The following is a 26,570-nucleotide window of genomic DNA, read 5'->3' as shown; positions in this document are numbered from 1 at the left end:
TTACAGGGATGGGGTGGGACTAGGTGGGATGTTCTGAGGGGCGGTGTGGACTCAATGGGCTGAATGGCCTGTCTTCACACTGTCGGGATTCTATGATTCTAACTCATTGAGGAAAATGGCCATGTGGAATACTGCTTGATTGTTGCAAGAAGCCAAAGTCCCAGATTTACTGAAATCAATTACATCACATGGTTAGGATCCGAACTCCTGAAGCTGGGCCCAATACCAATCCATCCTTTGTATTTCAGCATAAACAACAAACTTCACTGCAGGCCTGCTCCCTTTTCCATCAGAAGTCCACACATGCATCTCCTGTTTAGATTGCGTTTTTACTCTTCAATACCCACTTGGATATTGTGCAATTTGCTGTGTCCTTTGCTGTGGCCATTGGAACCAGCTAATTCAAGACAAAACAGCATCTTCAATCTGGGGCCTTGCTGCTTTGTGTCATTCAGGACCATTGCTAGACAGTGCTGGGCCAACATTTCCAACCTTGCACCATTAACATGTACACACATAATGTCTAGATGTCTTAAGATATGAGATGAATCCAATGGATGGAAAATACACTGTGGAGCCCCACTGACACCACTATTGATTACTAATCAATGAAATTCAGAACAAATTGTGTGTGCTCGTGATCTTGGGGATAGATGTGCTACACTGGCCATGCAAGGCCCTTGTATGCAGTGTTGAATCTAATGGCCAGCAGTAAAATTCTGGTCAATCCAACTTGCAATTTCAGCTTTGGCTATGCAATAACCTTGTACATTATGGGTTAGAGAGAGTTAGAAGTAGTTCATCACAGTTAGTAAGAGGTTTAGACAACCTGTGTTAGTAACAGTTAGTTTTTTTTTTACATGCAAGTTAGTAATAGTTTATTGGGTTGTGCAACACTTGGGTCAGAAGCCTGGAATTCCCCCCGAAGGGCATCGTGGGTGTTCCTACACCAAAATAGGCTGCAGTGGTCAAGAAGGCAGCTCAGCACCACCTTCTCAAGGGCAAGATTAACAAACGCTGGTCCAGCCAGTGATGCTCACATCCCATGAACGAATAAAAACAACCCCTGATTTTGTTCAGTTTGGATACAAATTCCCTCTGCTTCCTTTCTCCTATTCTGACATCACATTACTGCCATTAAGCGTGAACAACTCATATGGGTCCTGCAAAATATGGACTTTTTAAAAAAAAGTCTCCAATGAAACTTTAAAAGGCAGATTAGAAATTTGCAAACATTTAAGAACAAGCATTAGTTCAGAGAGCTCTGAACCGTGTTCTCAAAAGATGCCACTGATGGGCTATTGGGCACATGACCTCCCCAGCCACAATTCGCAGTTGCTGACTGCAACCTGACCAGGTCCTTTGTTGTACAATGGAGCACAGAGCAGGCCACCTGGTAGTGCTGCTACATTGCTGTAGACTCACCCACAGCTCCACCAGGAATACAGTTTGTCCCTTTCAACTCACACCACTTCTCAAAAAGGCACTGTGTCTAGCTCTGCTGTTGCAACTAACCAATCAGTCTGGAAAGGAATGGGTTAGACAATCTTCTCAGCTTTGGGTGAACTGAGCTGTACAAACATTGCAACATGGACTTCACTGTATCTAAAGTTTCTACCAGCGATGTCAACACACGTGTAAGTTGGCCATTTTGGAGCTTATAACTTTCAGTCAGTCAATCATGTGGAACTTAGTTTGTTCTCCATTGGTGATCGTGAGATCATGAGACAGAGGAAGCAGGCCATTCAGCCCCTTAAGCCTGATGATACAACGACAGGGAGGAATTGTTGATGCTTTGTGGGAAGATAAGTTGTGAATAGGAAATAAGGCCACAAAAAGTCATAGATAAGCTAAGTTGGCAGGCAACAATCTGCTAAATGGAGGGGTAACATGAAATTGTCCATTTTGGCTGGAAAATTTTAAAAATTCTCAATGGTGAGAGGTTGCTTGCATCTACTGGAGTTTGTAAGAGTAAGAGGCACTTCATTGAAGTGTGAAAAAAGTCCTGAGGGGTTTTGACAGTGTCTGTGTTGAAAGGATATTTTCTGTTGTGGGAGATTCTAAAATAAACAGTCACCAACGAGGAGAATCTTTTTTTCTCACTCAGATCATTAGTCTTTGGAAGTCTATTTCCCAAAGGTTGATGGAAATGGAGTCTTTGAATACTTTTAAGGCAGCGGTAGATAGATTCTTGATAAGTAAAAGGGTCAAAGATGATTAGGGCCTAGGCAGGAACGTGGTGTCATCAGATCATTCAGGACAGTATAGAATGGTAAAGCAGGGTCAAAAGGCCGAGTGATCTACTCCTTCTATTAACTGAAGTTTGCATTCAGTAAAATCATTACAATCCAACTGTGCTCCAAGTTTTTTGCTTTTGCCTTATGCTCTGCTAAAAGGAGTTTCCCAGGGCTCCTCACAACTCAAGCTCACCCAGGATTTGCTGCTTCGTTTCCCTGCTCCCCATGGACTACCTGGTTGGTGTGGTCGGGAAGGCCAGGGTGTTTGCGGATAGGTCAGAGATAATGGGAACTGCAGATGCTGGAGAATCTGAGATAACAAAGTGTGGAGCTGGATGAACACAGCAGGCCAAGCAGCATCTCAGGAGCACAAAAGCTAACGTTTCAGGCCTAGACCCTTCATCAGAGAAGGGTAGGTGATGGGATGTGGGGGGAGGCGGACACATGTTGCCACCTTCTTGCTGCCTTCTGTGTTTTTTTTTAATTTCCAGGAGTTCATTTTCTCCTTATTGTGCTTAATGGGCAGCAACAGTTCCCCTGCCAGAGGATTGCTCCCGTTAGCTCTATTTTGTAAAAAGAGAGATGTTTGTCTAAAATATCAGACGAATTCCAATCCTGAATGCCTGTTTTGCTTTCTAGCATGTGGATGCTTGTTAGAGACATGGCTAGCTCTGAAGAAGGGTTGCTGGACTTGAGCAGTTAGCTGTTTTCTCTCTGCAGATGTTAACAGACCTGCTGAGTTTGTCCAGCAACTGCCTGCTTTTGTTTCTTTCGGATTTCCAGCATTGACAGTTTTTGGTTTTATTCTGATCCTCAATGTTAAATATTGTGTATTACGCAGCACCTTCGAACTAATTTGAGCCACATTACTTGCTCCTATACTGAAAATGCCAACTCTGGTTGGGGTATGGTTCTAGCAATTACCCACACTCCCCCAGTACTTGCTCAAATGGTCACTTGCCAAGCACAGGTCCCATCAATAAAAGAATACAAACTGCATTTATTGCTCACCCTTAATATAGTGAAAACATCCTAGGAAGCTTCCCCAGAGTATTGTGTCAAGTTTACCAAGCCACGTAAGGAGATGTTAGAGTGAGTGACCAAGAGCTACAATATGGCAGGGTCTGATGGTGGAATGGTCTCCTTCCTAACTCTGAGCAAGAAGATCTAGGTTTGAGACCCACCTGCACCAGTGCTGTGTCACACAACGTCCAAACAGCACAGCACTGAACAACGACACCATGATGTTAAGTTCTGATAAGAATCTTACAGAAAGGAAGCAGGTTTGGGGGTTGGGGGGGGTGGGGGGTGGTGGGTGCAGTTTCCAGAGGTTAGAAAGTATGACCATGTTCAGGGTAGCAATTAAAATTAGCGAAGGACAAGAAGCCAGAATTGGAGGCGCACAGATATTCTGCATCAGTGAGAGCTCAGAGAATTTATAGATAAGGAGGGTCAAGGCCGTAAGACATGGGAACAGGAGTAGGAATAGGCCATTCAGCCCCTTGGGCCTGCTCTGCCATTCAATAAGATCATGGCTGATTCTCACGTCCACTTTCCTTGTAACCCACTGATCAAGAACCTCTCACATTAAATATACACAAGGACTCTATCCCCACAGCTCTCGGTGGCCAGGCCATGGAGAAATGTGAAAGGAGTATTGAGAATTCTTTCAAAATTGAGGTAGTCTCCTACTGGGTGCCAGTGTAAATCAGCAACTGCAGGATGAAGACGACTCCACACAGCTTAGGAGACTCTGCACCGGCGTTTTGGATGAGTCGATGTTTATAGAGAGCGAGGTTAATGTTGTGGCATTGCATGTATGTGTCAGCTAAACCACGGGAACATGAAAAGGTGAACGAGAGCCTACCCCTGCCTGGTAGCTTGCTGCTGGAGGAAGGGGTGCCTTTCCCAATCAGATTTCCGGGCTGGTATATTCCCAGCTCGCCCAGGGGCAGCTGAGTCCAAATGCAACAACCCAACTGCTGCCCTGGCAGAAATGCACAAGCTTGATACAGAGAAGGAAAATGCTTCTTAATAAGAGGAGGCGAAAGGCAATTAACCACAATGTAATTAGCAGTGAACCACACTGTAATTACATCACTGAAAACATGAATGTAATAAACGACAGCTGGGTAACATTTAACATTAGAATCCACAATGAATAATATTTAACCTCATCTATTATTGGCAAAACAATTACTGTTCTTCAGATTTTTTTTGTTAAATACTAAATGTTGTGGGGGAGTTATGAAGAGGCTCTTTTGGGCCTGATCTCAAAGCCTCGATCCTGAACTTGCTCAACCAAAACAACCTGTAATTTGCACAGCACCATGACAGTAGGAAAAGCATCCCAAAGCATTTCACAGGAAATAGTAACAAGTCCCAGCCAAGGAGATCTTAGGGCAGTCAAAACAGGATAGGTTCTACAGAATGTCTAAGAGCCAGAAGAGAATCCCTGAGGTTAGGGTCCATGCAAATAAAGGCATAGCCAATGAGGAAGTGATGAAAGTCACATCAAGGCCAGAATTGGAGGTGTGCAGAGATGACAGGCTGGAGGTGGTAACATAGACCAGGAAGGGTTTGATTTTATAAACCAGCATTTGAATTTTAAAAGGTATTTAGGGCTCATGCACAGTGCCAGTGTCCCTGCCACTGTGCCAGAAGTTTCAGTTCAAGTCTCATCTGCTCCAGAGGTGTGTCATAACATCTCCGAGCGGGTTTATTCGAAAATATTGAAAAGCAGACGTTCCTGAAGCGAGGGCCGCCATAGCTCAGTGAGCACAGGGTGAATGGGATTTGGTGTGAGCTCAGATTTGTAGGACTGAAAGTCTGCAGCAGTCTATTCCAGTGGTCTCCAGCAAATCAAAAGCTAATTAAAGGTTGCAGACGATGCATTCAGCAGCTGATGGGCTGAAAGGGTGACCCACTTTACAATCAAATAATGTTGCAGCCTGTTCTCACATTGATACTGTACAGAATTAATACTTAATGTTGGATGGGCCATTTACAGCTGAGGTTCGGACTACCTTTCTCCTACAGGTGGAAAGTCTGCTGCAGTGCAGTTGGTGGCATTGGTGTGCCGAATCCAAAGTTCCAAGTTCAAGCAGACTCCACAACTGTAGAAAAGACACACCTCTGCAATGGGATGGTAAACCGACCTACCTGGGCGGCTGGGTACAAAAGTTCCTTAGACACTATTTCAAAGGAAGAACAGGGGACTCCACCCTGGAGTCCTCACTAATAACATTGCTCAGTCAACATGGCTTGTTGTCCAGTTATTATTACACTGTGCTTGCTAACATATCAGCCACATTTCAAAAATAATTCACCAGCTGGAAGGTTTTGAGAGGGGTGGGGTTTTGGTGGTTTGAAAAAGTGGCCTGAAAATACAGCCTTCTCTTTTTAGTGTACAGCTAACAATGATACTCTAAACTTATGTAGCGCCCATCTGACCAAAGTCAGTGGTCAGCTTTAGTGGGGCTAACAGCTGGGCTTGCTTGTCTCAGAGACAGACTTGCTAGTCAAGGTGCGAGATGGAGATGTTGTATCTAATGCTTAATTAACTTTGCCCTGTTCATTTTGGGCATTCCCAGCCTATTGCGTCCTTTCAACACAATTTGCAATCTAAATGATTCGCATGGAACTACTGTCTTACAACGGTGAAAGAGCAGCCTGAGTCTAATGGGTCTTGCTCACATTTCTCGCACAAGCAATGTGGGGTTTGAAGATACAAAAAGCTATCCACAATTCCACATCAGGAACAGACAGTGGCTGCCCTCGAATCATCTAGAATCAAGCCACTCCGAAGTGGTGCACCGTTCAGATTAATGTTAGAATATTAATAGCATAACATTAGTCAGGAGTGTTAGTTCGAAGTGTTAGTACCAGAATCAGTAGCAAATTAGTCAAATATCTGTGCAAGTAAACATGCATTAGACTGAGTTATTAGGGCAGTAGCTGATCTGAAGGCTACCACCAACTGTAAGAGTAACATTTTGTAGGAGTAGTCTGACTTTTGCTGTTGGAACTGCAGCTAGTTAAGATTGTAATCTGATAGACAATGGTCCCTCACACTACAGGCTTTGCTTTTACTTTTCCATGGTGTTCTTTATCCTGTTTGAGTGAAATGGCTATTCTTCCTGAAATGTACTCACCTGCTCCTACCAAGGTCCTGCTGCCTCTTCCTAGATGCTCACCCTCCTTGCTGGATCCCCAGTCTGTGATGAATCTCAATATGAATATGTCATATCCCAGGACCTGAAAACCATGGACCACTTACTTGGCTTCCTTCTAACACTCTACTTACCAACCATTTGCAGGCTATTAAACCTATGTCTCAGAGCTGCCCCTTGCCACCTACCAGAGAGTGGATCTCCCAACCTTTTCCATCTCTCACTTAAAAGAATAGCATCCTAGGCAGAGGTCAGGCATCTGTGTCATTTGCACTGGTGACAATCCTACCTTCCTTACTATGCGAAGGGAGTGAATTCCCTAAAAATGACAAGGGTTTGTTCATGCAAATTGTACAAGGTCCTGTGTCTCATCACCATATCTAATGTTAAGATATGTTCAACCAACCCTTGGCAGAGACAGAATTTCTCTTTCATTCCTGTCCTTCTTGATCACACTTCTGAATGTGCATTGTACAGCATATAGTGGGCTGTTGGTTGTATGCACTGATGGAAATCACTGCCATGGATAATATCTATTATAATATTTATCATAGATAATAGAAGTGATGGCAGTATGTACCTAAAATTCAATTATTTCTTCCTACCCAAATCATTTCCCTACTCAGTACAATCAGTTCAGTTGCCTTCATTTGTTCAAGTCCAGTTAGTAAAAGATTAATTGGTGTTAATAAAACATAACCATTAAGAGCATGCATTGTTAGTACACATTTCAGTTGTTGATCAAGACCAGTTAGTAAGATGTGACATTAATCTAATTAATCAACTGAGTTCTTTGAAAAAAATGTATCAAGTGGTCCTGCAAGGTTGGGTTAATGTTTTCTGAAGAAGGGTCCCGACCCAAAATGTCAACTTTCCTGCTCCTCTGATGCTGCCTGGCCTGCTGTGTTCCTCCAACTCTGCACTGTGTTACCTCATACTCCAGCATCTGGAGTCCTTATAATCTCTGGGTTAATATTTGAAGGCAATCCGTAAGTCTATTATTTTACCACAATGCTAGCCAAGGAATTTGGAGTCTTTGCTCACTATCTGAGATCGTGCCCACCCCCATTCTCTAAACACTAGTGAGTATACTCCTAATTGATTCAATCCCTCTTTATACATCAGTCCTGCCATCCCAGGAATAAGTCTGTTAAACCTTTGTTGCCTTCCTTGCATCCTTCCTCAGATAAGGAGATTACAACTGCACACAGTACTCAAGGTGTGACCTCACTGAGGCCCTGTACAATTGCCACAAGACATCCCGACTCCTGTACTTGAATCATCTCACCGTGTACTGGATCAACGTACCATTTGCCTTCTTCACCATGTACTGCACCTGCAGGCTTACTTTCAGCAACTGGTGTACAAGGACACCTGGGGTCTCATTGCGCCTCCCCACCTTTCCCAATCACCAATCACATCTTAATCACCTTCCTCTTTTTGCTACCAAAGTTGATAGCCTCATATTTATCCACATTATCTTTCACCTACCATGCATTTTCCAATTGACTCAACCTATCCAAATCACGCAAGCACCTCTGAGCCCCTCCCAGACAGATCACATTCACCACGCAATAAATAATAAACCACAAGCAAGCAATGGGGTGGATCTTGAAACAGATGAACTAGGTTTGAGGGACAGGATGACAAAGGAACAACAATGGCAGCAGCAGCCTGCCTGAGACAGCAGCTCTACTAAAGAATACTTTCAGAAGCTGCAACTCACCAGTTGTGTTTGAAGCAAGTAAAATATTTCAACTTGATCTTTTTAACCTTCAACGGGGTGCCATTGCCACAGAGCCTGAATGGAACTTGGCTTTGGATGCTTAATGTCGTGGGTTGCTTTGTCTGCAGGATTTTCTACTACTGTTTGGCCATGGATTGTGTCAGTCAGTGCCTGGAACTGTTGAACTGGCATTGGGACCCTGCACCAGTCCATCTTGTTAAACCTCACTTAATAACAGACATCAATTCACCACATGTCAGTGGCCAATTTGGTAGGTGGCAATCATAGTGGAGAACATTGCTCCAGAATGTATTGGAATTTGATCTCCAATTTGAGGGAGTTTTGGAAACATTCATTTTGGGGCTTAAGATGGTTGACATCAAGGTTCAGTATAACCGGCTGTGTTCATCCAGCTTCCCACTTTGTTATCCAGTATAACAACATGTCAGGTTTAACCTCTGCTCTCTCCAAGTTAGCTAATCTCATGGGGAACTTGAATGGGGGCTCCTGATTTCTAATCTACTAACCACTGCTGGATGATGTGTCTATGTGGACGCAGAGTGAAGGCAAGAAACAAAGCCTCCAGCCAAGTCAAATGGCCCACCAAGTGTTTATGAAGAATGGCCACTCACTGAGATACTGGAGGGGAATTAGTGATTACAGACTTGGATCCCAAATAGGTCAGTGAGAATTGGAGGTTTTGCTGGGGGGAGGTGGGGTGCACGGAAAGTTTGTGTGACCGGGTCGGTGGGTGTGAACATGAGCTACATGCTCCTAATTCAAAGCCTGACCATCTCAATCATCACATCTCAGCGTTCTCTCTCATATTTACTATTCACATATTTTCACTGTTGAGCATAATATTTGACACCATTAGTAAAGTAGCATTAGCTGAAGATAACTGTGTCGTCACAGAAACCACTGCAAACCAAAGGGATGTTAAAGCCATGGGCCGCATCTCCTGGAGATGTTGAGACATTGACTTGGGGCTGTCACTCTGGTATCTGTGCCTGCAGATCCACAACAAGCTGAAGGTTCTGGCCAAGAAGACGCTGCAAGAGATTAACAAAAAGGTTAAAAATACCACTGAGCTTGGTTCTAATAAACAGCAGATCATCCCACATCAAGTTTAAAGGGTCAGATCATTTAGCCACCTGCCAGGTTGAGGGGTATGTTTGTTAGATTCCAAGTATCCAGTTCATATGTGAAAATAAAGTAATCGAAATAGTCATTAGCCAGCACCACAAATTAGCCTTTTGGGAGATTTGTCTGTAACCTATCTCTCGTCTTGTCTCCTCAGAGGCTATCCACCATCTTCAAGGCACAAGTGAGGAGTGTGATGGAATCCTCCTCACTCGCCTGGATGAGGGCAGCTCTAATACTCCAGCTTAACACACTGCCTGGGATAAAGCTTTTCACTGATCAACATCACCACCTTACATACTCACTCTCTCCACCAGCAATGCCCAGAAGCTGCAATGTGCACCATCAACACAATGCACCCCACTAACTCACTAAATCTCCTTCCAAACCTCTGGAAGAGAAGGGCAGTAAATGCATGGGACCATTATCACTTCCATATCCCACACCATCCGGATTTTGAACTTCACTGTTTTTTCACTGTTCCTGGGCAGTAAGCTTGGAAACCCTCCTCATTTCAGCTCAATGACTGTCAGGGCTGGGGAGAGGGCGGCTCTCTTTTCAGAGCAGTTATTAGGGGAGGATGGTAGATAGCAATAACATCACTGAATAAGTAATCCAGACGACCGTGGAGTCATGGTCCAAATCCCACTACAGCAGAAGGTACAAGTTGAATAAACTAAATCTGGAATACAAATCTAGTCCTGGTAAGTGTCACCATAAAATCAACAATTGAAAAAACCCATCAGGGAAGGGTATCTGCTATATGTGTCCTATATGTGACTGCACACTCACTCTAATCTGCCCTCTGACATGGTCCCGCAAGCCAGTCAACAATAGCTCCTCAAATGTTGGCCAAGCAGTGTTGCCTACAGCTCACGAACAAACAAATTAATATCGCGAATCAGGGACAACACAATCCTGGTCAATATAACGGAATTTTGTTACTTCCTGGGGAAAGGAAAAAAAAAGCTTAAATGTCTAGAAAAGAACTGGATGCATCACCAATTTTAAATCCAGTTAAGTTAACCAAAAATAATATTGGCATAATCAGAACCCTAACAGCCAATAGGCATCTAGAAACTTACCAAAATTACAAGTTCCATCAAATGGACGAGGAAATCGACAGCTGACCCATATAGTCTAACCTGCCCTAAGCCTGACAGGTACAATTTAGAATGACAGACAGCAGTCCCATTTGTATGACATATACAGCACACAGCAGTATTTATTCAAACTCTATCACCATCAAAAGGTTCCAAAGCACTACGGCAAGCCCTGCTAGTTCAGTCATAAACCCCATTACTGGCGATTGTTCTTTGAAATGTACATTTTGTGGGGAAATTTTATATATAAACTTGATGTTGAAATTCCCCAACCGTGAGCGAACCACGGATACATGCAATGCTACAATATGTGTATGATCAGGTGAAACAAATGCAGTGTAGGGCCCAAGCATTTTGAAAGGGAGATGCAGTCTATGAAATAATGGAAAGGTCCTTCAGTAGTTCACTGAGGAGCACGTCTTGGTGTGCAGCTGGGTCAAATAGGGACGATCCCTGGCTTCTTGTTTGTTTTGTTCAAGAACGGTTTTACACAGGATCTAAGACACAGCCATTCAGCCCAACCTGTCCACACCAGCATTTATAGTCTTCTTGACCCTCCTCCAATCCCATCTCAACTTTATACAATTATGCCAATTAGGCATAGCAGGTGCATATTCACCCCCTTGAGCCTGCTCCACCATTTGTTCAATAAGATCAACATGTACATGACTCACTAAAGGTTACTGTGCAGGTGCAGGAAATAATTCAGAAGATAAATGGGATATCGGTCTTCATCAAAAAGGGATGCGAGTACAGGAATACAGATATCTTGCTGCGAGTCCTGGTGAGACCTGCATTGTATAATGTCTTGATCTCCTTATCTGAAGTGGGGATTTACTTGCCATCAACCGATGTGGCAGAGTTTCATCAGATTAATCCATGGACGTGGCAACAGTCTCTTCTGACGAGGGATCAAAGAATTTGCATTCTCTAGAGTTATGTGAAATGAGGGGTGATCTCACTGAAACTTCACAATTCTTACGGGGGGGTGACAGGCTATGTGTGGATACAAGTGTTTCACCAGTTGGTCAGTCTACAGCCAGGGAACCATCTCTGTTAGGTCATTTCGAACTGGAGTGGGGAGGAACTGCTCGACTCAGGAGGGCAGGTGAACCTATGTCATTCGTTACACCAGAGATCGGTGAAGGCTCAGTCACTGAACAGATCCAAAATGAATCGGTTTCTGGAGACTAATGACATCAAGGGATATGGAGGTTGAGAGGAAAACTGACATTAAGATTGACAGTACCCACGATTTAATTGAAATTGTAGCAGATCTGATGGGCTGAGGGCCTTATTCATGTTTGTGTGTTCATAGTTCATCTTAATATGCTTCAACACCACTTTGCAGCCTACTGCCCAGGCAGGTTCTTCACTAACCAGTACTACCACTGCCTTCAACGTATTCACTAGCCCCAGCTCCAGTGCTGTTGGAAAGAATCCCAAAGACTTGTATCCATCACAGAATACACTTCACATCTTCGTCTTAACTGAGGGGCCCCTTAGTTTTAAAACTGTGACCTCTAGTTCTAGCCGCTACCACAAGGAAGAACTGTGCTGTCAGCATTTTGTCAAAACCTCCGTTATTTTTCAAAAAGATCACCTCCAATTCCAACGCATGCAGGTTTTCTATGTCCAACTTGCCCTCAAACAATCATCTGGATTCCAAGAATCAGCTGACAGACTTTCTCTGCACTGCTGCTGATGCAATTGCATCCTTTCTTAGATAAAGGAAAGGAAACTGCTTACAGTTCTTGGTGTGGTCCTCCCAACGTTCTGTGCATTGCACTAAACCTCTCCCACTTCTATATTCCATTCCCCTTGTTATCTAAGTTCCCACTATATTTTCCTGTCACTGTGTGGACCTCCGAGGGTCTGTGCACAGCAGAAACTTCTGCTTCCAGAAGACCAGGTGCCTAAACACCATGCAGCTTCAGGGGACCCTCTGACTGGCTGTGCAGCTGCTCAGCTAAGAGGGATCATTGTTTGCAATAAACAGCTACATTTCCATCGCCTTCCTAATCACCTGTGTCTACTTAAGGACTTGATGCTTCAGGTCCCAGATCCCTCTGCAGCTCACAGTTCAGGATGTCAGTTAGCTCAATTAAACAGCATGGGTTCAATTCCCACACTGGTGATGTTACCTTGAATCACAGAATCCCCAGTGTGGCAATAGGCCATTCAGCTCAACAAGTCCACACCAATCCATCCCCTAACCTTATCCCTGTATTTCCCATGGCTAACACACCTAACCTACACATCCCTGAACACTATGGGTAATTTAGCATGGCCAGTCCACCCAACCTGCACATCTTCAGGCTGTGGGAGGAAACCTGAGCACCTGGAGGAAACCCATGCAGACACAGGGAGAACATACAAACTCCACACGTACAGTTGCCGAGGTTGGAACTGAACCTGGATTCCTGGTGCTGAGAGACAGCAGTGCTAACCACTGAGCCACCGTGCCACCCAGGAAATGGGAGGGGTTCAGAAGAGTTCTTCTCCCTCCTCACCTAAGGCATGGTTAAACCACAAGCAGTTATCTCTCTCTAATGAGACAGCAGGACTATAATCTTCAGGACAATGACTTTTAATCTCTCTCCATGTAAGTAATTTGTTGTTTTTCTATTCTGCCTGCCCAAGTGGACAAGGTCACCTTGACCCCCATTATCATACTCCATGTGCTAAATTTGTGCCACTCATTTCATTGACCTGTATCACATTACAAGCTCTTCACAACTTACTTTCCCACTTACAATGAGCTTACTGTAACCCTTCCCCCTCATATACTAGTCCACTTTCCTTCAAATGCATCTATGCTATTAGTCTCGTCTACACCCTCTACATTCTCACCACTGTTAGGAGTGAAGAAACATCTCCTTGAATTTCTGGTTGAATTTTTTGTGCCCATCTTGTATTCATAGTGTCTAGGTGCACCAACAAGCAGATGTGCAAATGAGGTGAGCAGTTGGACTATAACCCAATGGTGCGTGACTTCTGACTGTGTAACAAAGTACACAAGTGTAACATCTTACCACTCCCTCCCACTGGTAGCAGCAACCAGATCTTGTTTGTAAGTTCAAATCTCCCAAAATTCTCCCAGTTTTCAAAGGATCCAATATTTGCTTTCCAGCAGAAGAGGGTGATGTTAAAAACAGGTCAGTTATACAGGTGCCTCACACAGTGAGGGTGTGGATTGTGGGATAAGGGGAAAGATGAATTGGTGACTTTAGATAACACCAAGATGCAGGGAGTCTAAGTGATCTGGAAAGAGGATTATTCTATCTCATCTTTGACAGCTTAAGCCTCGAAAAAATCCAAAGGCAGCCAAGGTCAACCGAAATGCAGGGATTTGCACTCTTCCTCCACAGCCTCATAATCCTTTCATCAATGTGAGGTGGAATTAAAGCACAAAATCAAAATGCCAAGCACTGACAGTACTAAGCCTGTTTAAGCAGATCTAGGCTGACATTACATTTCACTTAGGTGGTTAACATAAACTGTTCTTTTCTGCTCTCCCTCTCTCTCTCCTCGTCACCGGCCAACTCCTCTGGACTTGTGTTTGTTTTCAGATAGCATATGCAGTTTTTTTATTGTCAGACCTTAGTTCAGACAGTGAGTCCATGTGCATTGTTTCTTGCAGAGAGAGTGTGGACAAAAAGGTCACAATGGGAGAGTGAGAGGATTAGCATTTGACGTGAGGCTTTCTCTGGCCATTTGAAGTGTTAAAGGGAAAAACTAACCCAACATTTTACCTCAAGGTTTGTAACAGCTTCAGTTTTATCCATTCCCTTTCATCTTGCGGAGTGAACAACACTGTCAGGATGAAGATAAGTCAGCCAACAAGACATTAGAACAGTTAGGCCAAACGACGAGGCCATTTGATCCGTACTCTCTGTCAGCCCTTCAACAGAGCAATCCAATTACTTTGACACATATCTCAAAAGCTTCACAGATCGTGCCTTTTCAAACACAAATCCAATGATTTTTTTGAAAGATCCTACCGAATCTGCTTCTATCACATGTTCCAGATCATAACGCTGGGCAATAGAAGAATAAATTCCCGCCTGATTCCTTTCTCAATCAGCTCAAGTTTGTGCCCTTTGGTTGCTGACCCATCCACCAAACAAAACAGACTCACCATAGTTATTCTGAGGAAAATCTTCAATTCGGAGCGCTAGCAGCTACTGTGAGCAATAAAATGCTCCTCGTTTAAAAATAGCATGACTGTATGTCCCACCATTTTGTTGAAAAGTCTGTTATTAGGGTTAAAGACACAAGTGAAGGCACTGGTTGACTACCTTGAGCACATATAAGTGGAGACTGCTGGGACACTGGGTTTGTTGGTTCAAAGGGAGACACAGTGACATAGAATATTGCATTCTGTAAATAAATTGAATGTCGACTAATGTGTTAGGGTCTGGTTTCCTGCTTTAAACAGACAACTGCAGACTGAATTGACATTTTACCTCCAAGCTGGACCCTCGCCAAGTTACATATTTCAGCCCCATAGGGAATAGGTCAAGTTTCTCTCTTGGGCTGAAGTGAATCTCTTCATTCAGTTGGCTGTTAGCCCCTGGTCAGCTCCAAGCATGGTAGCAGGTAGCAGGAGAAGGGTACGATCCAGATTGCCTTCCCCAAAATCTTACAGGTTAACAACAAACTCCACCACCCCACCTGCCCCCAACAAAAAAAATTGTCCTTGAGTTTCAAAATATTAATGAGAATAATGCCCTTCACACTGCCAACAGTAAATCATGGAGGAAAATTACAGGAACATTCAAACAGTGTTCACTCCCACATCTTTCTTCCAAAGCTTTCATTAGAAATGGGAACAGGAGTAGGCCATTCAGCCCCTCGAGCCTGCTCTGCCATGCCATAGGATCACAGCTGATCAGCCACTCATGTTCACTTTCCTGCCCTTTCCCCATAACCCTCGATTTCCCTACTCAACATTAATTTACACAAGGACTCTGCCCCCCCACAGCTCTCTGTTGTAAGGAGTTCCAAAGACTCATAACCCTCAGAGCAGAAATTCCTCCTCATTTCAGTCTTAAATTGGTGCTCCTTTATTCTGAGGCTATGTCCTCTCATACCATATTTATAGAATCATAGAATTTACAGTACTGAAAGGAGGCTATTTGACCCATCAAGTCTATCAGTTCCTGAAAGAGCTACCCAGCTAATCCCAATCTCCAGCACCATCTCCATGACCCTATGAATTCATCACCTTCAAATATATATATCCAGCTCACTTTTGAAACCTACCTAAGAAATCCACCTCCACCATTCTCCCAAGCAGTGCATTCTAAATCCTAACAAGCCTCTGAGTAAACAAGTTTCTCCTCATCTCACTCCTACCTCTCTTGCTGACAATCCTGAAATTGTGAACCCTAGTTACCAAGAGACCAAAGAGTGGGGACAGAAGATCCTTCTTTACCCTGTCAATATTGTTCATAATGTTGAACACTTCGGTATGGTCACTTCTTAAACTTCTCTGCCCCAAGGAGAATAAGCCCAAATTTTCTGATTTTTCTTTCTATCTAAAATCACTCATTTCTTGTGTCCTTCTAGTAAATCTCCTTCGCACTGTCTGCAGGGTTTTAACATCCTTCCTTAAATAAGGTGCCCAGAACTGAACAGAGAGCTCCAAATGTGATCTGACCAATGATTTGAGGTGGCAAGGCATCATGTCTTTGCTTTGTACCCTGTGCCTCTACTCTTATCTCAATTATAAAAATATTAGCAATTGAACAACAGGCTGTTTATGAAGGGCTGAAGGTTATAGAGCTAAACCTTCAGAATGCAATGAGTAGCTAACTCCGAATGTACTGCTCTGCTGCACAAGGGACTGTTAGTGGGAAGACGTAAGATGGTTTGCGGGTTAGGGGTCTCAATAACTATCAGTGTGTTAAAGTGGAATGCATCAAAAACAAAACACGGAAGTGAAAAGCTAAGAGCACAAACCTTCGCGTTTCTGGGATGATGTTGAACTAGAGTTTGTAGTGAAGAGTCTCGGATCAAAGTTCTCCTCTCCCTGGAGCCCTTGAAAAGAAAATGGTAAAAAAAAGAGCAGCAGAGGCCAGCACGTAGAAGCAGAAGGCAGTGCCCGGTTGTTAGCAGGAGCTACCTCAACACTGCGATCTACTAACAGATCCCAACATTGAAACCACGCTGCTAACTCTGCATTTCTGTAACTAGAAGCTCAAAAAATGAAGTGAAGTTCGCAACAGAGCCTATTAACTGGAGCAACAAAGAACTAGGAGACAAAATGGTACCAGTCAGCCCATCAAGACTATCCCACATCCTAATGGCCAAGCCATCATGGGGAAACAATTCCTCTCTGCCCAGACTACATCCGTGACCCTGCATTCCCACTGCAATCCCATAGACATAGGGGAGACACCTGGGAGAGGCAAAAGAAAATAGAAAGAGCAAAGGTTCCATTTCTAGCAAAGGGTTCCTCACTTTCCTTAGATGGCTGAGTGGGCTTGTGGACTCAGAATCCCAGCAGAATAAAAGGAGGGATCAAGCTCTAAACTTGGTTAGAGCCTCAATCACAACACTCACGCAAGGATACTGAGGGGAGTTTAAATCTGAAAGCAGGCTGTTGCTAACAATAATAAGATAACAAAGTGTGAGCTGGATGAACACAGCAGGCCAAGCAGCATCTCAGGAGCACAAAAGCTGACGTTTCGGGCCTAGACCCTTCAGAGGGTGATGAAGGATCTAGGCCCGAAACGTCAGCTTTTGTGCTCCTGAGATGCTGCTTGGCCTGCTGTGTTCATCCAGCTCCACACTTTGTTATCTTGGATTCTCCAGCATCTGCAGTTCCCACTATCTTTGCTAACAATAAGCTGGGCACGTTATTGCAAGCCCAGATGCAGTGCTGCTTCAGAGGCACAATGTTGCTGATAGAAACGTCAGACTGAGTGTAACCTGTTCAGGTCGGTGCTTAGGTTATGAAACGGCCAACAGTAGATGGCGTTCCAAAAGGAGGAATTCAAACAGCTCAACTGCCTTGCTCTAAACATTCCGTAATGATATTTAGCAGCTTTCCAATACACACTCAATAACATTGCTTTACTCTTTTACTATTCTGATGAACTCTGAAACACTGAGAAATCAGGACTGTGGGGGTCAATAGGACTGCTCCAGTCAATAGCAACAATACCTGATTGCAACCCACCAACTGAGAGACTTGGTCCCACAGTCTACTTTAAGAGAATGATAGGGCGGTTTTAGGGTGCTCCGTTTGTCAGATGCTGGTTTGTTTTCCACACTATAAACAAAAAATATTCTTGAGTGAGATAGGAAAAACAAATCACAGTGAAAGGAAGGACCCTACATAACATGCCCTGCACGTGCTGGGGTAGACTGACACAATAATTTGGAGTTAGAATTGTATAGATTTCTTCCTTCACAATTTAGCATTGTACCCGAGTTACCTGGTCAACGTTTGTGGGGATTGAATCTGTTCTGCTGACAACTTCCAACACAGGATGGGGTGAGTGGGATACGGCTTTTGGGGGGGATGCAAACCCATTAGGGCTACTGTAAATAGCATTGGTTGTCAAAGAGATGCGAAGTGGGGAAGATGGAAACATGAACTGGTTTGAGAGCTTGAATGGAACATTTCATCCGAGTCACTGATCCACGGGTCTGTGCAATGGAAAGGACAAGTCAAGAGGAACAGAACAACACTTTGAAGGGGATTTAAAAGAGAAACTGATCCAGGCAAATGTGTTCACGGTGATGAATTGTTCAAATATCAGGGGACACCAGCAAAGAACTGGGAACCTTAGACAAAAAAAGACAGAAGCCAGGTGGAAATCTTTCCTGTCAAAACATTAATAGAATAAACTAGCCAGGCAAAGCCACTGACATTCAGGGATTGTGATATTCTGAGAAAACAAATTTACGGATTACAAATGGTTACTTAGTGGCACAGAACTAGAAGATTGCTGAAAATAGGTTACAAAATCCGAAGATTTTTGTCTTGTACTGATCGGGACAAATTCGAGAATACCAAATTTTAAGAAGCCACAACTGTTTATACTACAGGGGAAGATAGATTAGGTGATTAAATCAAGCATGTGCATGCAGTCATTTGTAAAGGCCAGAGCACACACCACATTAAACCAGTCCCTTTTGTACAACCCAATACAGCCACCGTTAGAATGTAATTTGATGACTGTTCAGCAAATGTTGTCCAACTCTATGCTCTATCAGTAAAATATGGGTTATGCAGGGTAGATTGATCTTAGTAGGATAATAGGTGGGCACAACATTGTGGACCAAAGGGCCTGTGCTGTGCTGTACTGTTCTATGTTCTATCCTGAATGCACCGGTTATACTTACAACCAGTTTAAGATAAGTAGACCACTTATCATGTGGCTCACTTATGCTGGCTATAAGTTACAAATATTGATGCTCAGAGACCCCTGCTTGGAAACAAAACAAAAATCAGACAATTACGGAATTCCTAAAGTGCAGAAAGGGACTCCTCAGCCTACTGAGTCTACACGAACCCTCAAACCGCACCTCACCCAGGCTCAGCCCCCCTTCCCCATAACCCCACATCTCCCATCGCTAATCCACCTAGACGGCACATCCCTGGTTACTACGGTGCAATATAGCATGTCCAATCCACTTAACCTGCATATCCTTGGACTGCGGGAGGAAACCCATCCAGACACAGTGAGAACATGCAAACTCCACACAGACAGTCATCCGAGGCTGGAATTGAACCTGGGTTCCTGGTGCTATGAGAAAACAGTGCTAATCATTGAGTCACTGTAGTTTTAAGCGTTGAACTTTTACAAGTACCCAGGAACGAGGGGAGCCAATAATTCTGTTACTGTCTCCTTGGCAATATCTCAGTCAGATACAAATGGTCAACCAACCAGCACCTTTATGTCCCACAGTATAAAGTGTGGAGACTGTTTCAAATTTGGTATTCTTGCATTCGTCCCGGTGAGTGTGGGATGAAAACTTGCAGGAACATGCCTTTCTCAGCAATATTCATGTGGATTGCCAGAGGAGAGGGAGAGGCTGAGAAATGTCAAACAGAATTCCAGTTCTGCCTCACCCTAGGCCGTTTAGTACCAGCATTGGATGGGTGGGAGCTTCACACTGTGTTAGGATGATAGCCCATTGATGGGAAGGTTGGATGACATTTTGTAAACAGGGCCCCAATTTTTAATGATGGCCTACCCCACCCAAAAAAAAAAACCAAACCTTGAGACACCGAGCCTGAGTTAAGGGATCTGTGTCACCCAAAGCTCCTAATCTGTTATCCCGAAGTGCAGCATGTGACACAAGAATAAATAGGTGACGATTTTAAGTTGACTTTCTTTGCCATTGATCCCCATTATTAAGGTTGGCTCCCCACTCCTCAGTCTTGTATCCTCGCCTCCAATTGTCTAGTGTTCCCCCACAGTTAGCAGGAATACCGCTTGTAGCTTTGGCCAGGTGAGGTGTTAGAAACTAGGGTGTGCAGCTGGTTAAAATCAGCAGATGCGAACAAGCACAAACTGCCAAAGACAGCCCAGAGTCTCACTGATCTGCGGATCCAGTTACTGGCAAGACGAGGTGAGCTTTAATTTGAAAATACTGTATTTCAGCGCTCACCCACCTCCGTTTGCGTTCCCCCAGTTACAGTCGCTCACCTTCATGGATTCTGATCACACTTGGCACCATCTGATTGCTGACTCCTGGAGGCAGTGCCGCTCAGTCCCGTGTGGGTCAGGGTACCTGTTACTGAAAGACAAGGTGGACAAAAGATAAGCCTTTGAATTCACTGCCAGCCTTATGACCCTGCGCCCATTACAGTGGCACAGCAGGCAACGCTGCACAAGGATAATGGGAACTGCAGATGCTGGAGAATCCAAGATAAAGTGTGGGGCTGGAGCAGCATCTTGTGCTCCTAAGATGCTGCTTGGCCTGCTGTGTTCATTCAAGTGCGCAAGGATCCTGCTTTCAAATAAACCAATTAAGCAAAGGCCAGATCTGCCATCTTATGTGGCACTAACCAATAGAGCTGTTCTCTCTGGTCCCTGACCGCTGGTTATCACTGAACCATTCTCCCTAGGTCATGAGCTCACGGCTCTTTATGGGAACTTCCTGTGCACAGATTGTGGCTGTACTTTGACATTAAAAGAGCATCTACACTTGGAAAGTGCTTCAGGATTATCATAGAATCCCTTCAGTATGAAAACTTGACCTTTGGTTCAACAAGTCCACACCAACCCATCCTCCTATAACCACCCAAGCTACACACCCCTGAACACTATGGGCAATTTAGCATGGCCGATCCACCTAGCCCACACATCTTAGGACTATGGGAGGAAACTGGAGCATCCGGTGGAAATCCACACAGACATGGGGAGAATGTGCAAACTCCACACAGACAGTCACCCGAGGGTGGAATTGAACCGGGGACCCTGGTGCTGTGAGGTTGCAGTGCTAACCACTGAGCCACCGTGCCACCTCAAATTGGTAGCGAAAAGATTTAGGACACTCTGAGGTCCCAAACCAAGCTGCATAAGTGCAAGTTTTTTTCTCTTTTAGGGATCCACAAAGTCCCTTTATCTGCCTCAGGAGGAGCAAGCAAGCTGGGAGAGTTTAGGAACTAGCAGAGGAAAGATGGGAGTAAATCCATGGGGTAAGTAGACACTGACATTTTCATTTTCCAGTTGACCTCGATAGCTTAGTTCTGAGCGGTGTATCCCACGTAAAATAGGTGGTCCCAGTAAGACCTGAGAATCTCAACATAGTACAAAAGTACTTCCTCTCCATGCCTCTTCTTTTGAGGCAGATCATTTCCAGTCACACAGCTCTAAAGGCAGAACGAGGGCACATACTGCTGATTGGCAGCATCACCTCTGGCCACATGGTCACACTGATTGGGAATGTGTACATTCAAAAACCAGGCACCTCAGCCACGCATAGCAGAGCAGACTTGATGGGCTTACTTTAGCTCCAGTGCCATATGGTCTAATAGCCCTGCCCTTCTGCACACAGGTACACACCATCGCAAGCAAATCAGTCTACCTTGTGGAAAGTAGATCACACTTTAAAGGTTAAAGCGTTCAGTGATCTTCAAATGTTGGATAATATATGATACACAAACAGCCCAAATTTAGTTCCATTCACTAAAAAAAGACATAAAACGCAGGCATTTATTACAGAATAATAAAATGTGAGGCTGGATGAACACAGCAGGCCCAGCAGCATCTCAGGAGCACAAAAGCTGACGTTTCAGGCCTAGACCCTTCATCTGATGAAGGGTCTAGGCCCGAAACGTCAGCTTTTGTGGCTCTCTGATGAAGGGTCTAGGCCCGAAACGTCAGCTTTTGTGCTCCTGAGATGCTGCTGGGCCTGCTGTGTTCATCCAGCCTCACATTTTATTATCTTGGATTCTCCAGCACTGATACATTTATTACAGGAGCAATGTTATCCATTGCTGGTTGATACAACCATATGACTATAGGTGAGGAGTGTATTTCAAGTATGCCATTCTATGCATGCACATACACAATTGAAATGGAGATGCACATACATCACTGTCTAATGCATTAATCTCCAGACCCAAACTTCCTTTACCTCTTTCAAATTTTTCCTCTTGTTTCCTATAACGTACAGATTTCTATAACAAGTGTTTGGTCACCGATAACCACACCATCCTGATTTGTCTCGTCACCTTTCCTCAGCCTCTATGGTGTAATCCAGAATCTAACAATAAAGAAGGTGGACATTCGGCCCAGCAAGCCTGTGACAGCAGTTTGAAAAAGCTTTTCTGCACAGCAGCAGCAGCATGCAGGAGGGCCCTGTCCCTACCCTTTGTTGAGGTTTCTCAGGTTTCATACAACGCCACAAAGACTACATATTCAGAATAATAGTTGGCCTTACAGGAAAATTACTGGGACATATGACGAGAACTTACAAATAAAATATCAACTTTATGCAGCGACTGACTTGTTGTCTCAGACAAGAGACCTCCTCTGCTTTGCATCAAAAACACATCATGAGATCCTTCAACTGCAGCCAAATTGCAGCGATTTAACACCTCACACAAAAGCCAACATAACTACACCACAGTGTCGACCATAACATGTGTGTGCGCACGTACGTACAAGTTCTAGAGCAGGATTTGAACCCACAACCTTCTGAGTCACAGTCAACACACAGCAGCAGACTATTTAAGGCCTCACCCTCAAAACAACTGGGAAAACTTCGAGGAGAATCTTCAAATTTTCTGAAATAACTTTACAAGATTTCACCAAAGTTTGAGTGAACTTTTTTCAAGATATCCTTCTGGGTTTTCTGTCAAAGATACAGAAATTCCTCAACACCCAGACTATCACAGCTAAACCTTGTAAGTGTTAGCTCTCCAGACAGGACAATGTTGTTCTGAGATTTGGAGATATACCTGCATTCAAGGGTAGTCACTGACAAATTGGACTCATAGAATCCCTACAGATAGAGGCCATTTGCTGTATCAAGTCTGCACTGAACCTCTGAAGAACATCTCACCCAGACACACCCCCAACCTTATCCCCATAACCCTGTGCTTCCCATGAATAGCCTGTGTCCCTGGACACTGTGGACAATTTAGCATGACCAACCCACCTACCCTGCACATCTTTGGACTGTGGAAGGAAACCAGAGCACCTAGACAAAACTCACACAGACATAAGGAGAACATGCAAACTCCACACAGTTGCCTGAGGCTGGAATTGAACCCAGGTCCCTGGCTCTGTGAGGAAGTAGTGCTAACCACTGAGCCACACTGCCACCCAAATCTTCTGCCATGAAACAGGGAGACTATGCTTGTTAATCATATTCAGGCATGAGAAACGAAAAGCATTCAGAATCCTTATTTCAGCCTTTGGTGGTGGAAGGCAAGAAGAAAATAAAACGCGACTAATTGCCTAATGAGACCTTGCAGTGGGGTGTCCCTGAACTGAGCTTCTGATTTTATACTCTTCTCACTGCACACTGACTGACTATCTACTCCCACCTCTGTACGTCAGCTGTCTCTGCCGCATCCTCAGCTCCTTTCTCACAAATGCTGGCACTGAGTCCTCTCCAGAACTAATTGCCACAACACTCTTTCTGCTCACTCCCTACCTATCAGCCTCAATAAACCTCAACTTCTCTGGGACTCTGCCTATTCATTAGGAAATGTTCAGACAGGTTGTCAAAAATCCGAGAGGCAGGCTTTTAATAAAAAATACTCAAAATGAAGAAGGAGGATGGAAGCAAAGATAAGGAAATTCTTTTATCATGACGATGGCAGAGCAGCAGCGCTACATATGGGCTCCACAACCCAGGAGCCTGGAGCTGGTCAACTCTGTCTGCTTCACTTTTTCATTTCTTTCAGTGATCTGAAGCCAAGCCAAGAACAAGTGGTAGTATGTACTGAAAGAAAATGCAACACAGCTCATTTCAAATCTATTTCCCAGTCATTAGTAGTTATCCCCAAACAGTGAGACTTTCGAAAAGAGCTTTCTTAGAGATGGGTGCCAAATTGAGTAAGGGGTTGAATGATTCAAACCAAAATAAGTGCACAGAGTTCCACAGCAAGCTTAATAACAACCAAATTAATCAGTACTTTAAAATTTCCAATTGATTAAAGTCTGGCACAGGCTGGGATAATGCATGTCCAGAGGTGGTAATTCTACCTTATTTCCAGGTAAACTGGGTTATCAACAGTCCCTTATACCCATCTGATCTGGGGTGTAGGAAATGCAGTGACTAAAACTGGCAATGGGTAGTGGTTGGATGGTGTTAGGAGAGCAGATCAATGGTACCCAGTCTGCCACACAAAACCAGCAAATGGAGGCCTAGAGTCTTCCAGGTTCTTTTGGTAGAAAATTGGAAAACCGAATAAAAAGATCAGCTCACAACCCTCCGATATCTAAGCTCCCCTAGTTCTGACCTGTTGTGCACCCTGTCCCATCTCCACTTGTAACCTTCCCACCACTGGTGGGCATGCCTTCAGCAGCGTAGGCCCCAAACTCTGTAAACCTGCCCTACCACAACCACAATCCTCTCTGAATAGTGGAGAGGATTAGTACAAACAGGGGACGAGGGTAAGCCACTTGGTGCTTCCAGCCCGCTCCACCATGTAATAAGATTATGGCTGACTGGATTTTAACTCTCAACCCTATATTCCTGCATACCCCCGATAATCTTGCATCACCTAGGTCAAGAATCTACCTCCAGCCTTAAAAATATTTAAAGATTCTGCCTTTTGTGGACAGGAATTCCAAACATTCACAATCCAAGAGGGGAAAAAGAAATCCCTCATTTGCTTTAAATGGGCTGCCCCTTATTTTTTTAAACTATGACTCCTTGTTCTGATTCTCCCACCAGATGAAGCATCCTTTCAACATCCATGCAGTCAATTCCCCTTGACTCCAACCTCCAGAGAATACTGCCCTAGCCTGTCTAACCTTTCCTCAGAAGGCAATCCATCCTTCTAACGCATTCATTGCCTGGTAAACCTCCTCAGAGCTGCTTCCAATGCATTAACGCCCTTTCTTAAGTACGGTGACTTCGTGGAGAGAATGGTGTACTTCTAGTTCTCTCCCTCATGGTCAATATCGCTCTACTTCAGTGTCCTCCTTTAAGATGGTCCTTAATAAATGGTCATGAGATCTAATTGTCCCTTAAGTCGAGAGATGGTGGGGCAGTGGCAGTGTGCCAATGGGCTTGCAATCCAGAGGCGTACTATCATGCTCTGGGGTCACAGGTTCACATGCTACCATGGCAACAGGTGGAATTTACATTCAATTAATTAGACTCTAGGTTCGAAATCTAGTGTCAGACATGGGGACCACAGAACTGTCAAACGATTATCATAAAAGCCTCTTTTTCACTATAGCCCTTTAAGGGAGGGAATTTGTCGTCCTTACATGGTCTGGCCTATGTGAGAATCCAGACCCACAGTGATGTGTCTGACTCTTAACTATGCTCTTAAACAGTCCAGGGCACCATTCAGTTCAACAGCAATTAGGGGATAGGCAAAAAAAATGGATGTGAGTTTGCTCGCTGAGCTGGAAGGTTAGTTTCCAGATGTTTCATCACCATTCTAGGTAACATCATCAGTGAGCCTCCGACGAAGCGCTGGCGTTATGTCCCGCTTTCTATTTATATGTTTGGGTTTCCTTGGGTTGGTGATGTCATTTCCTGTTCTTTTTCTCAGGGGATGGTAGATTGGCTCCAAATCAATGTGTTTGTTGATGGAGTTCCGGTTGGAATGCCATGCTTCTAGGAATTCTCATGTGTGTCTCTGTTTGGTTTGTCCTAGGATGGATGTGTTGTCCCAATCAAAGTGGTGTCCTTCCTCATCTGTATGTAAGGATACGAGTGATAGTGGGTCATGTCGTTTTGTGCCTAGTTGATGTTCATGTATCCTGGTGGCTAACTTTCTGCCTGTCTGTCCAAGCAGAAAGCTAGCCACCAGGATACATGAACATCAACTAGGCACAAAACGACATGACCCACTATCACTCGTATCCTTACATACAGATGAGGAAGGACACCACTTTGATTGGGACAACACATCCATCCTAGGACAAACCAAACAGAGACACACATGAGAATTCCTAGAAGCATGGCATTCCAACCGGAACTCCATCAACAAACACATTGATTTGGAGCCAATCTACCATCCCCTGAGAAAAAGAACAGGAAATGACATCACCAACCCAAGGAAACCCAAACATATAAATAGAAAGCGGGACATAACGCCAGCGCTTCGTCGGAGGCTCACTGATGATGTTACCTAGAATGGTGATGAAACGTCTGGAAACTAGCCTTCCAGCTCAGCGAGCAAACTCACATCCAGAACCTCAACCTGAGCTACAAATCTTCTCAAAACTCACTAGGCAAAAAAATGTTGGCCTTGCCTGAAACACCCACATCCCACAAAAGAAGAAAAAAAAATGTGATACTTATTTAATAATGCTCCTGCGAAGGGCTGTGGGATGTTTTGTCACCTTTACTACAAGGTGCTGTATAAATACAAGCTGTTGTTGCTGTTGGAGTAAAAGTCAGAGAGAGACGTGCACCAAGATGTGACATCCTGAAGTTCTCATTCACTGAAAAAGGGAAAAATAAAAATCAAACAAATGGAAAAAAGCAGTGACATTAAAAGCCTGGCATGAGAAAATGGAAG

General features: G+C 44.1%; 1 protein-coding gene across 1 annotated transcript in view; it reads right to left on the bottom strand.

The window, feature by feature from the left end:
* Window positions 1-26,570, bottom strand: part of kctd10 (potassium channel tetramerization domain containing 10) — a 147,502-nt gene that overhangs the window by 109,558 nt on the left and 11,374 nt on the right. Inside the window, exons 2-4 of the mRNA XM_048555698.2 lie at window positions 20,053-20,143; window positions 16,349-16,426; window positions 9,065-9,187 (exon numbers count right to left, since the gene is read on the bottom strand). The gene's annotated coding sequence lies outside the window, so the exon portion shown is untranslated. The remainder of the gene's footprint in view (window positions 1-9,064; window positions 9,188-16,348; window positions 16,427-20,052; window positions 20,144-26,570) is intronic.

This window comes from Stegostoma tigrinum, chromosome 26 (assembly GCF_030684315.1).
Source record: "Stegostoma tigrinum isolate sSteTig4 chromosome 26, sSteTig4.hap1, whole genome shotgun sequence".
Lineage (NCBI taxonomy): Eukaryota > Metazoa > Chordata > Chondrichthyes > Orectolobiformes > Stegostomatidae > Stegostoma > Stegostoma tigrinum.
Note: the sequence above shows the minus strand (reverse complement) of the source record. Positions and strands in the feature narration are given on the sequence as shown.